We start from the raw sequence: 12,654 nt of genomic DNA, 5'->3' as shown, positions 1-12,654 counted from the left end.
GTGTAAATGTTGTCTCTTGGACATAACAACACCAAGACGTTCTTATTTTTTTCTGTATAATGACATGTAAACACAAGACATTGTGAAGGACACAGAACAGCCCAGTCAACAGGAAAAAAATGTTGGCATTGGACGTTTCTGCCAACCATATGTTGAATGGCTGATGTTTAAAGAGCAAAAAGAGACACACCAGGCCGGCGGGAAGGGAGGCGGATGGGTCCAACAAACACAAGTCTTTCATCCAGGAGACCGCTGTTTGTGTCCTATGCGTCACGTTACAATCAGCTGTTCGTTTGTGTGCCATTTTCACAACATTCAGTCTCATTTTCACTGCACAAACATAAAAGTTTTAAGCCAAACCATGTAGCTCTTTTTTAAACCTAACTATAGTGATTTTGTTACGTTGTTACATTAACATTGTTATGTTGTTACATTATTATTTGAACACAAACCATGATCTTTTTTCTAACCTTAACCTAGTCCAATCAAACGAATCGTTTCACAACGTTAAACCACGTGGCATTGCTTTTCTGCGAGTGTGATATGAGGCTAGTATGAAACGTATCTATGAAACATATTTTTGGCTCAGAAATGTAGTCATTCAACGTATCCGTGATTTGCAGAAACGTCCAATGCCAACATATTTTCTGGCGATTGGGTTGCACGGAAAGCTTGCAAGTCCTGCAGCTGGCTGCAAATAACAATACGTTCTGGTAAAATGCCTCTGTACCACAGAGAAAGGACAATGACAGGCCAATCTATGCCTTCAGGCAGGGACGTGTGCATAACACATCACCAGCATTGGCGACTGACCTCTAACCCCCTCCTGCTGGGAAAAGAAGTGCTGAACATATGAGATAACAACTGACCTCACCGCAGGTTTGTCCTTCAGTATCAACTTTACTGATTAATTGTCGGTGCGGCGTGAGAAGCCATTGATCATGTTCACCCAGTGGCCCCAATGACGCAGTGGGCTGTTAAATAAGAAATACACCTTGATTGTGATGATAATTATCTTTGCATCTCCTCCTCCATCCCCCATCAGAGGCTCTGCATGGAGGGAATCATTTCCAACACTCTTCTATCTCACAGGTATCATCAAAAAAAAAAAAAAATCTGGTAAATAAATATGCAAACTGCCGGGGAGCAACCGAGGAAATGAATATTTCATGTAACCAAACACATTTCCAGAACATACTGGCTGGAATGTGTCTTTCCGGCTGTCATTCGGTGACAAACATGAAAGAGGAGGGCTCAGGTACGGCGCCGCTGCAGCACTCTCAACTCTGCCTGCAGCACAGGGAGCATGAGTCGTCACTGTAATTGCTTGTAGTGCTGGAGCCTGAGCTGAACCTCAATTAGGGCCTGGGTACTTGCTAGGCTCCACACCTTCCTGCCACGTCTGCCAGCCGCTCTGAGAAAACACACTCTTAACATCTCAACACCGCCTTGTATCAGTGCAATGATCGTCACAATCACGCTTTAGGGTTTACACTTCATATCTATGGATCAGCGTACCTGTTCACACAGCTGTGAGAAGAGCTCTTCCTAAAAATCACATTTTTTTTTGCATCACATCTTCTAGATAGGGTGATAACAGGGAAGCGTAAATGGACAATTAGTCTGATGCAGCAATTCACTCCTACTCACTCTTGCTAGACTGCTTTCTCCTAATCTCTAATAGCCATCTGATACTTCAGATTCCATCTGACAGACTGAATTAGAGCCTGAAATTGCATTGCTGAAGCTCATAAGAGATGCATCTTCTGCAGACTGAGCACAGATAAGACAAAGAGGAACATTTTAGAGTGGTTTAAACGTGCAAATTCACAGACAGACTGTATCAGAAACACTCTAAATCAAATACGGAGAAGGTTCCAGCCTTCTCTGGCTCAACTTGCAGCCGTATCAAATCACTGAGTCTTGATACATACATCTTTCAGTCCGCACTGTTAAAAAGGCCAGGTGTACACAGCGCCGGCACAAAGAAAGGACTCTCTGTGTCTCTCCTTTTCACTCTCAACCCCTACCTCTCCCATGCACACAGGACAACAGAGTGCACACAAACTGAAAACATGTCTGTTACAAGGCAAACACACACCTGAACAATATGAACAGGTGAAAAAAAAAAAAATCTTTTACATCTTCAACGCACTTCCTGCCTCTGAACGTAATGCCAGCTTGTGATGCTTGGGCAGGAGATGAAAACAACACAGCAAGGTGTGAGCTCAGGTGTTTCTATCACTCTGTATGCTAGTACTTAAAGTGTTGATGGTTCAGCTTCCCTTCATTGGCTCCTTATCCATGTCAGATCACACTTTAAGGTGCTTTTGATGACTTAATAAATGGCCATCATACCTGTCTGATCTCCTTAAACGTTATATTCCATTATGTGCTCTCCACTCTCAGAATATAGGGCTCCTGTCTGTCCCTGCAGGACCTTTTCCTATCATGCCCCCTTCCTCTAGAATAACCTCCCTGCTGACATCAGACAATCTGACATATTTAAATCCAAAAGTAAAGGACTAGTGTGTAACAATTAGTAGGATCTATTGCCAGAAATGGAATATAATATTAATAAGTATATTTTCTTTAGTGTATAGTCACCTGAAAATAAGAATTGTTGTGTTGTTTTTACCTAGAATGATCCGTTTATATCTACCTAGGGAGCGTGTCCTCTTCACGGAGTCCGCTATGTTGCACCGCCATGTTTCATGTTTAACCCAGAACGGACAAACTCTTAACTTTTCCTGCTTTGGCCAGAGTCGATAACGTTACTCACTACTGTCGCCGCTGCTCTCCCTCTCTTGCTTCATTACTCACTTTCCATGCACACACACACTCTACGCACTCTACTCTTACAACAACTGGCTCTAGAGAGGGCCATTCACATTTTCGCATCGGCCACCGCAATCCGACACACGAGAAGTTGTAATCTGCAACCTCACTGCTAGATACCACCAGATACCTACACACTGTTCCTTTAAAACTCATCTTTTCACCTTAACTTTCAGTTAGTTGCTTGTTTACTTCAGGCCTGTTGCCATTATTATCCGTCCGGCAGGTTGGTCTCAGGCTCAAAGATTCTACAAAACCTAGCACCATGTTTGTCCTGCCGACGAGAATACTGTCAACTTTCTGAAACCACTGCACATCTCTAACCCTCTGTTTGTTTGTGTCCCACAAGCACACGAGCGTCCAAGCTGTGTGCCTATCTCTCTTTCGCTCCTTAGTTTCTCCTCCTTGTTCTCTCTTTTCACTCAGGCTTCTCTGCTGGACATCTCTCTCTCTCTCTCTCCCTCTCTCTCTCTCTCTCTGCCCTGGCTGTCGGTGCCTCATTCCAGATGCATGTTTTTCTCTCCTACCTGTGTGAATGGTGTGTTTGAGCTTTGCCTCTTGTGTGTCTGTGTAGCCTGTCCTCTCTCCAGGTCTCCAGAGTTCTTAGGTCTGTTTGACAACACCTGAAGTTGCTCGACATCCTCCCTGATTCATATTCTTCACATATGTAAACTAATAGAAACTTTTACTACAGTACTTTTGGTCTATTCTGTACCCATCTATTGCATGGCCATCCGTCCTTGGAGAGGGATGCCTCCTCTGTTGGTCTCTCTGAAGTTTCTTCCTTCATTTCCTCCATTAAAAAGGTATTTTTAGGGGAGTTTTTCCTTATCTGAACTGAGTGTTAAGATAGAGGGTGTCATACGCTGCTCGGATTGTAAAGCCCCTTTAGGCAAATTTGTGATTTGTGATAATGGGCTATATGAATAAAATTGACTTCACTTAACAGTAACAGTTACATACGAGCTGACATTTATTCGCAGCGGGGGTATGGCAGCGAATGAGTCGGTCTGCAGCTACAAAGGATGTCCTGTTTCCTGCATTTTGTAATCTAAATGATTAAAAGGATGAAAAAGGTCCATGAAATGCGTCGGGTCGGAGCTGCATATTAAGTGGCGAGAGGGCTGGCTGACATGGAGCGGCTGGGAGATGGTCGACACTTTGCTTGTCCAATTACTGGCTCTCGCTCAAATTGTTTGGTGAGAAGCATTCGACCTACTTCTGGACACAAAGCACCACTGCCCTGAATACAGAGAGGCTGGGGACCACGTGTGATGACAAGTGCCATTAGAGGCTCTTGTCTTTGGCCTAGAAATGAATCTCAGCCAACTTACCTGATGTGCGATAAATGTGGCTATGAACACTGGAGAACGTATGTGTGTTGGGCCTGGTGGGATGAGCACGGGACAACGCAAATAGGATCTCCTCTTCTTGAAGAGCAGCTTGAGATGATTGCATTCACTAATGGCAGTCTGACCTTCAGAAGGTCTTTCTGATTAACATGAAGCAGCAGCAGGATCAGTATTAGGAGGAGCAGTGCTATTTCTATTAGGAGTATAGTTTTCCTGGAAAACGTGCCACAAACTGTGCTACAGACAATATGGGCCAAGCTGATATTGTTGTGAACAACAGAAGAAAAGCATCAAAAGGAAAACAAATATTAAATTATGGGTAAACTATGAAACATTTCTCTGTTTCCTGGGATTCCCTCAAAGGCATAATCTATAATGAGACACTACGCAACAACAGCGCATGAGGAAACCAGCATTTGAATTTACAGCACTTCCACACAAGTGTGTGAAAAATTTGCATACCTTGTAAATATTCATATTGAGGGAATCACTCTGTGAGATATATCTGGTAAAAATGCAACACGTCAAAGCACACGAGCATGATGCACAACATCCACATCCCCATCAATTACCAAAGCTATATAGGTAACCACCACAACACCAATGTTCTGGTTTAAACGTCACTATAATGTGATTTTAATCACGCTCATTGACGCCTCATCACTCATTCTAATCTTATGTCAAGCTTGTTTTACGCAAACAGAAATGCATGTAATGAAGAGCAAATCCCCAAAGTGGTGAGAAGGATTAAAGAAACAGTGTGTTAGTGTTTTTTATCTCTAAAATGCATTGTTAGTACTTTGTAAGAGGTGCCAGCTGAGATGGGAAAAAAAATATCAGAAATTCTTTTTTCTTATTCTCTAGAGTAAAAAAAAAAAAAAGCTTTCAGTGCTGTTTCTAGTGCCACAATGACACCACTTACCTTTACACAGTACAGGAATAAATCTGCTGAAATGGCATATGCAAGGTTCCCCTACATTAAAATGTGCACACAAAATATTACTGTAGCTCTCAAGCATCAGCAGGGCTCCTACACACAGACGTGCATTTCCCCCTACTAAACACAACTGAGCCTGTCACATCACATGCAGGGAGGAAATTCATGCATGCATTTTGCCAATAGAGATAATGCCATTCACCACATTGGGTGACAGAGTATGATTCAGTCCTGCGGTTCAGCATTCAGCATTGAGAGCCAGTGATAAGCAGGCTGAGATCATAATGGGCAGTGTAGTGATAAATAAAAGGGATCATCTCCATACCAGTGATGATTATCATGCATCCTCATATAAATAAGGGAATCTCAGAATGGCATTAATTCATACTTATCAACTCTAGCACCTTTGCATCAAGTAGTTTAATTTTAATGTAGAATGCATTATGATAATGTTTTATGTTTAACAGGTTTACACACCTTGCAGAGGCAGAATTATCCCACTTTTTAAACTAAATCAGCCCTCCACTGGTTCATCTCCCACATCACTGGTTAGGACTAAACTGTAACTGTGTAGTTATTATCCCACTCCTGAAAAACTGGAGATATTATAACATCAGTCGTGACCACATTTCTCTTTACATAATTCCCCTCTTTCCAATCCCCTTTTTTTTTATTTTAATTTGCATCCACCTGCCATGCAGAGTCGCTCCTCTAGCCTATACAGTCTGCACAGGTGCTCTTCATCCTGCTGCCACAGAGCTCCGTGTTTCTAACAAGTGCCACAACTAACATCACTCAACAAGGAGGAAATGTGTCTTTTTTTTTCTTCCTCATGCAATATAAAATAGTAAAAACTCACCTTCAGGTGTAACTCATGTCGCTGCAGCCGTTCAGAAAGTTGAATGTTTCTCCGCCGCTGGAAGAAGAGAGGAGAGAGCAGAGAGCAGAGAGGAGAGAGGAGAGAGCAGAGAGGAGGTTCAACTGTTCAGCTTTGCCTCGCTGTTGGTGTGAAGCTGGAGAACCTCCCTCTTCCTCCTCCTCCTCCTCTTCCTCCCCTGGATGCTACTACCTCTCCCCCTCTCTCCACCCCTCCTCCGCCTCTGGAAGAAAAAGTAATAGCGGTTTCTTCCTCCTCCTCCTCCTCCTCCTCCTCCTCCACAAAGACTAGACTCAAAGAAAAGCAGGGACCCGATCGCAGTCAATAGGTTTTTACAAAACAACCATGGCAACGCAGAAAAACCGTGAGCAACTTCCCCACGTTGTGACCCGGTTAAAGCCTCCACCCCCCAACCCTCCACCCAAAACAGTGACAGAGACATTATTCCCAGCGAGCAGCAGAATGAGGAGCAGGTTCCAGTGGGAGGAGGAGGAGGAGGAGAGGGGAACCACGAAACTGTTCAAATATGGATGAGAAACTAATATGAGTCAGTAATTCCGTGTTGGTCCAGTAGATTACTGGAGTGATGGACATAGAAGTGCTGCAGCTATTCTCAGTGGGGAAGTTACTGGCTCATGATGTTCATTATCTATGATGAAGCACCTAATATTGTGTAACAGCCTATCCCCTTATGGGGTAGCTATATATTTATTTATTTATTTATTTATTTGTTACTATGTTTGTTTGTTTGTTTACGTACGTTTTTTAATTTCTATTAATTCTAGGCTATTCAATATTTAGATTTTTATTAAAATGTATTTATTTATTTTATTAGTGAAAGTCAACGAAAGTGCTATCTTGTCTCACACCAGTCCATGGACTGAACTTATTCTGCCGTTGGCCCGGGCCGTCGTTAGGGGGGCCCACCCGTACCCACCCACCAACACGCCGTGTTGCACCCCTCTATCAGACACATCTTTCTAATAAAAGAAAAATGTTTGTTTTGCATTTGCGATAATAAATTTTTTTATTATGGATTTAGCAGCTTAATATAGGAGGAGGACAGTTAACAATCAAATCTCACACATAACTGAAGAAGAAGACTTTCTTGATCCTCGGCAGTACTCTGCTGTTATTTTGTACACATACACAGAAAGGCACAAACAGGACCTGTACACATGCATTAATGGAGAGATGTCAGACTGATGGCTGCTCATGGACCGGTGCTCCGAGCAGTTGGGAGGTCGGTGCCTTGCTCAAGGTCACCTCGGCAGCACCCAGGAGGAGGCACCGCTCCGGCTACCAGTCCACACTTCGTACTTGGTGCCTCCAGTTCCAAAGTCAACACCCTACGGACTGAGCCGCTGCCGCTATCCTGCGATGACTGTGAGCGTCTGGTTCCCAACGCTTCCCAAAAGCCTCCTAGAAATAATGGCTGCTACAGTTTCTAACACAGATTTGCGTACCGGCTGTATGAAAGTCTTCACGCAGACATTGAGTGAGTGAGTTTTTTTTTCTCTTAAGGTTGGAGTGTGTGATTATAGTGAATTTGTTATGTGTTTTTGTATCAAAGCATGGGTTGTTATAATCATAAGCGTCAGCAGTCAGTAGTCGTCTTGTCATATAGTGGTATTGGCATTTTAACCATGTTTCCAAACATGTTTAAAGTATTTACACACAAGTTTAAAGTATTTCCAAACTGTTAGAAGTGTTTCCAAACATGTTCATAGTGTTTCCAAACCATTTAAAATGTTTCCAAACTGTTAAAAGTGTTTCCAAACATGTTTATAGTCCAGACTCACTGTAAATCTGTGATCAGTTTGGAAGCCAATTACAGTCTTTTTTTCCCAGCAGACAGACTTTCATAGAAGGAAAATCACAGGTGTTACTGATAACGCTAACGATGTCTACGTTCTACTCACTTCATTAATTACACCTGTGGAACGTCAAAATATCTTCTTGTTGTGGTCCAATATGCAATTTAAACAGGGCTTGCAATACCAAGGCTGCCAACACTCACACATTGACTGTGAGACTCACGCAATTTACATTTTTCAAAAGCTGTCATGCCACACATCCATTTTCTCACACAGTGAAAAACAAATGTATAAGTTCTAACATTGTGGTGCAAAAAGAGCCACTCACTGCTTGGATATTGATGCACATTACACATCATGAATTAAAGGAGGTTGCGCTTCAACATTTGGATGCACGGTGGAGTGCTAAACTCTCTGAACAAGGCTCTGTGCTGAAACACGTAAGCGTATGTCTATTGTGATGTGAGCCAACAAGTGAAATTTTAGGATTTTGTCTTCTTTGATTTTGGAATCTGGGATGTGCTACCCTATCACATTTGTATGCACATTGTAAAAGTCCTCATTTTTAAACTCTCATACATTAAACGAATAAATGTTTACCTTCTGAAGTTTTCTGAAATTTCAGTCGAATCTAGCCGTGGCAGAAGTGCAGAGAAAGAAAGACAAATACACCAAATGGTGCGGTAAAAACATTTTTTTGTGCAGGTAAATGTTTTTGGTGTATGTCATTTTAAAAGTAATGTACACAGAAAAAAAGTATTTCGAGCCCTGTTAAAGAAGTGTGATGTTGAAACTTGAAACCTCCAGTGCACGTACACTGAGAATGGACTCTTCAGTGAAGTAGGACACATCTTGTGTCCAGTAGTTCAACTTTTAGAATAAAGAATATTTGCAAGATTTGTTGATTCTGAATTTTTCAATGAGGGAAAAGGAGTAGATACAAATGAGTTTAAAATGTCTGAAGGTGAGGAAGTTGAACATGAACAAGAGAAGCATCTTACAATGTAAAAATACATCATCGCAGCACTAAAAATTACAGCTTCAAAAGCTACAGATTTAAGATTTTAAATTGAATCAACGTCACTCTGAGGTCTCTACAAAACAGTTGTATATTCACTGCATGGCTGTTGTATTGGATTGCATAACATTAACAGGTGTTCACGTTGTTCTTGTCGAGCTGCTGTATATCAACACTGTCCGCTCCCCTCATCATAATGCCAACGCGTGTATTACAGACTAATAGTCTCTGCAGGGATGTGTGATTTCAGCACCTCTGACAGCACGAGATCATTAAGAAGTCTTTGCATCGGCGGAGCGGGCAGGAAAGGTCAGCTAGAAATCAATTTATCCAATAACCTCAGACCCACAGACCGACACGGAGAGGAGTCCCAACCTGGAAATGACGAGGTGGGAAGGACCTCTCACCACTGCCGGTCACGCTCAGACGCTCACTTACTGTCATTCCTGACTCACTGGGGCAATTTAAATTTATAGTTCTTTGTTGTCAAGACAACTGCGCTATCTAGTGACTGGATTTAGGGTCCCAAAATAAAAGATTTTGTATTTAATGACTTTGTTTTATATTGTTGTAATTAAAAAAGGTGTTTACTCTAGATATAATGTCTAACTTCAACCTCTCTCTGCTCACATCCTTCTCCTCCACTCATATCAGTGACTGAATGTCAGTTTCAGGAGACAGCTGTCACTTGGTCTGTGGTCTGTGATGAGTTTCAGTGTCGACCTGAAACCTGTCTAATTTTAGTACACCACCGTTTGGCTGTACTACTTCTTGTTCTGGTCTTACTGTTGAAGCTGAAGCCAGGATGTCCAGCCCAGTCGCACAGCAGATCGTAAAATAGTCAGGGAATTCAATGTATTGACTCATATACTTATAAACGAATTTACATTTTTTTTCATGATGGTCAGCAGAAAATCAATTCTGATGTAATCCACGTAATTGTGAACCGGAGAGTAAAAAGAGTGGCGAACACGGGAAGAGGTCGGGGTGGATGGGTGGATCAAAAAACAACGGACTTTCACCCAGGAGACCGGCATTCGTGTCCCGTGTGAAACCAGAAGTCAACGTGGATTTATTTGACACATAACTTCTGTACTTAAGTTATGGCACTTCTGGAGTTATTTTGACCCAAACCACAATCCTTTCCTAAACCTAACTAAGTTGTTTTTGTCACATAACTTCCGTACTTAAGTTGCCCCTAGTGAAAAAAAGTAGTCTAAAGGATACTTAATGTTAGTATGCTACAGCACACGAAAGTGTACTAGCACACAGACTAAAAATTTGTATACGTAAAGAGTGTTGAAATGGAACGACTATTTTTTTACTTATTATACTTTAGTTGTGCAAAAGTAGTACAAAAGCTCAACTTTAAGTGTGTTGATTGTACTTTACCATACTAAAATGGGACTATTTCATACATGTTGTACATGTACTTGCAGTGCAATTAAAATACATTTTATGAGTCCTTTACAATTGCACTTTGAGCATATTTGAAATGTACTTGCTATAGACAACGAATATATTTATATTAGATTAAAAGCATACTCCTTCAATATACTGTGTTACACTTTGAAATATGTTACAACTATACTTGCAGAATGTAATTTATGTTATTTGAAATGTGACAACGTTGATTTGTCACATAACTTCCGTCCTTAAGTTCCATCACTTCTGGAGTTATTTTAAGCCAAGCTGTGATCTTCTCCTGAACCTAACTAAATAGTTTCATTGCCTAAACCTAACCAAATCAATCTTTTTTACTCAAACTGAGTAGTTTTATTTTGAAAACACTGGAACAGAAATTGACACGTGCATCACGTGTTGCTGGAAAACGCACAAAAAGTACCTTGTTGAAAGTCGCGCTGAACGTCACGATATGTACATGAATCAAAGAGATACAAATTTTGTGACTATTTCACAAACTGCCGTGAGACTGTGTTCGGATTTCAGAAATACTGAGGTCATGAGTTCCTCCCAATGTCCTCCCACCAGCACCAAAATGAAAGTCTCTATGTGGGTATTTAAATTTGTATTTGTTTAATTATACTGTCAGTGAATTTTATTTCCCAGGTTGAAAGTATACTGTGAATGCAGTTTTAAAGCGTATATAACCTCAGTGATAGCTACGGCCCTGAATCTACGCATCAATATTGTTTCATTCTTAACAGATTGGAGTTTTTCCTCGCAAATATCTGCCAAAACAAGAGCAACTGGGAGTCTCCCATGGCTAACTGGTTCCCATCAGGAGGACACCTGAACAGGGAGGGGTCGAAACAGGGCCAAAGGTAACAAAGTCACACAATACAGAGCTCTGAGCCGGGTCGTCTTCCTGTTCTGTCCACGGTGGATTCATCTACATCCAGCTGGCACCACAGAGGGAAGACTAATACCTCTCTGTTTCACAAAGAATGGAAATGAACAGATTGACTTGAATCCAAATAACCTGATTTAGGGTATCATCACCACTCTGAATGGATTACACAATGGGCTTGACTGAGCAATAAATGTAACCAGATATCTTTGTGAGGTGCTCCGTGTTAACAGTGAGTGCTCTTATCAAATCAAATTGGATTTGGTGGAACATCTGCTTCCTTTATTTTCAGCAGGAACTGTCTCATCTATAAGTGGTAAATGTGATACATAGCTTTAAGGCCCCAAGTTCTCAGCTGACCCTGCAGAGGCCCAGGTTAAAAGGTGGAATTATATGTAAGTTGACTCACATGGTCCTATATTTTGCAGATGGTGCCATCCTAAACATGTCTTAAAGCCTCTCCACACAGGTGTTTTCAGTTATTCTGGCTGATTAGACCTCTGCTCAGGTTGAAGCTGGGCCGAAGCTTTGATGGGCAAATCTTCATCCACCAATCAGAATGATAAAGGTGTAATTAGTCCCGCCCTAACAGGATCAACAAAGCAAAACAGGAGACTCAGGAAGATGTCAGTCAATTAGTCAATACATGACCACAGCTGAGGTCGAATCAGCCAGATTAACTGAAAACACGTGTTGGTGTGATCAGAGGCTTTAAAGGCCCGGAAAACACATTTGGGGTGTTTAGAATGGACAAGGCAAGTTTATTTATGTAGCACATTTCAGCAACAAAGTGCTTTACATATAACATCAAATGCATTGAGACTAAGTGAAAAAGAAACACATTATAAAAGGACATTTAAATACAATTTTAAAATAGTCATTACAAATCTAAGAGCATAGAAAATAAAGACAAGCTAAAATAGAAAAGGACAGGTTTAAAATACCAGAACAGAAGTTTAAAAATTAGAAGCAGCGTCAAACAAAAAAGTCTTCATCCTTGATTTAAAAGAAGTCAGAGTTGTAGTTGACCTGAAGTTGTCTGGGAGTTTTATTCCAGATATATGGTGCATTAAAAATCAAACGCTGCTTCTCCATGTTTAGTTTTGACTCTGGGGACAGAAAGCAGACCTGAGTGGTCTGGATGGTTCATAATGTAGCAGCAGATCAGACATGTATTTTAGCCCTAAATCATTCAGTGTTTTATAAACCAACAGTGGTATTTTGAAGTCAGTGTAAAGACCTCAGAACTGGAGTGATGTGATCCACTTTCTTAATGAGGACTGGAGCAGCAGCAGCTGTCTGGGGTCACACATAAACATGCAATTTAGTTATTTTAGGTATTTCACAGGAGAAATTTCTTTCTTTGTCTGCACTGACATGTCTGAAGCGGGTGGGGCTTGGTTGGAAAAAAAGGTGATGTCGCGTACTTCCTTGCACCAATCAGGATTCAACAATTGTTTGTTTGCTCAAGTGGCCCGGCCCCTGACTGTCGATACTTAAAATT

The 12,654-nt window shown here is 41.4% G+C and overlaps 1 protein-coding gene across 7 annotated transcripts in view; it reads right to left on the bottom strand.

Moving 5' to 3' along the window:
- The window catches only part of chl1b (cell adhesion molecule L1-like b), an 83,327-nt gene extending 77,173 nt beyond the window's left edge, over nucleotides 1–6,154 (bottom strand). For 4 of the 7 annotated variants that reach the window (XM_037774378.1, XM_037774361.1, XM_037774397.1 and 1 more), the window contains exon 1: nucleotides 5,987–6,152. The gene's annotated coding sequence lies outside the window, so the exon portion shown is untranslated. Of the gene's footprint in view, nucleotides 1–5,986 lie in introns of all 7 variants that reach the window. The other 3 variants (XM_037774418.1, XM_037774387.1, XM_037774411.1) reach the window with 3 other exon arrangements.
- Between the last annotated feature and the right edge of the window lie 6,500 nt (nucleotides 6,155–12,654).

This window comes from Sebastes umbrosus, chromosome 1 (assembly GCF_015220745.1).
Source record: "Sebastes umbrosus isolate fSebUmb1 chromosome 1, fSebUmb1.pri, whole genome shotgun sequence".
In the NCBI taxonomy this organism is placed as follows: domain Eukaryota; kingdom Metazoa; phylum Chordata; class Actinopteri; order Perciformes; family Sebastidae; genus Sebastes; species Sebastes umbrosus.
The sequence above is the reverse complement of the archived record's forward strand: the minus strand, read 5'-3'. Positions and strand labels throughout refer to the sequence as shown.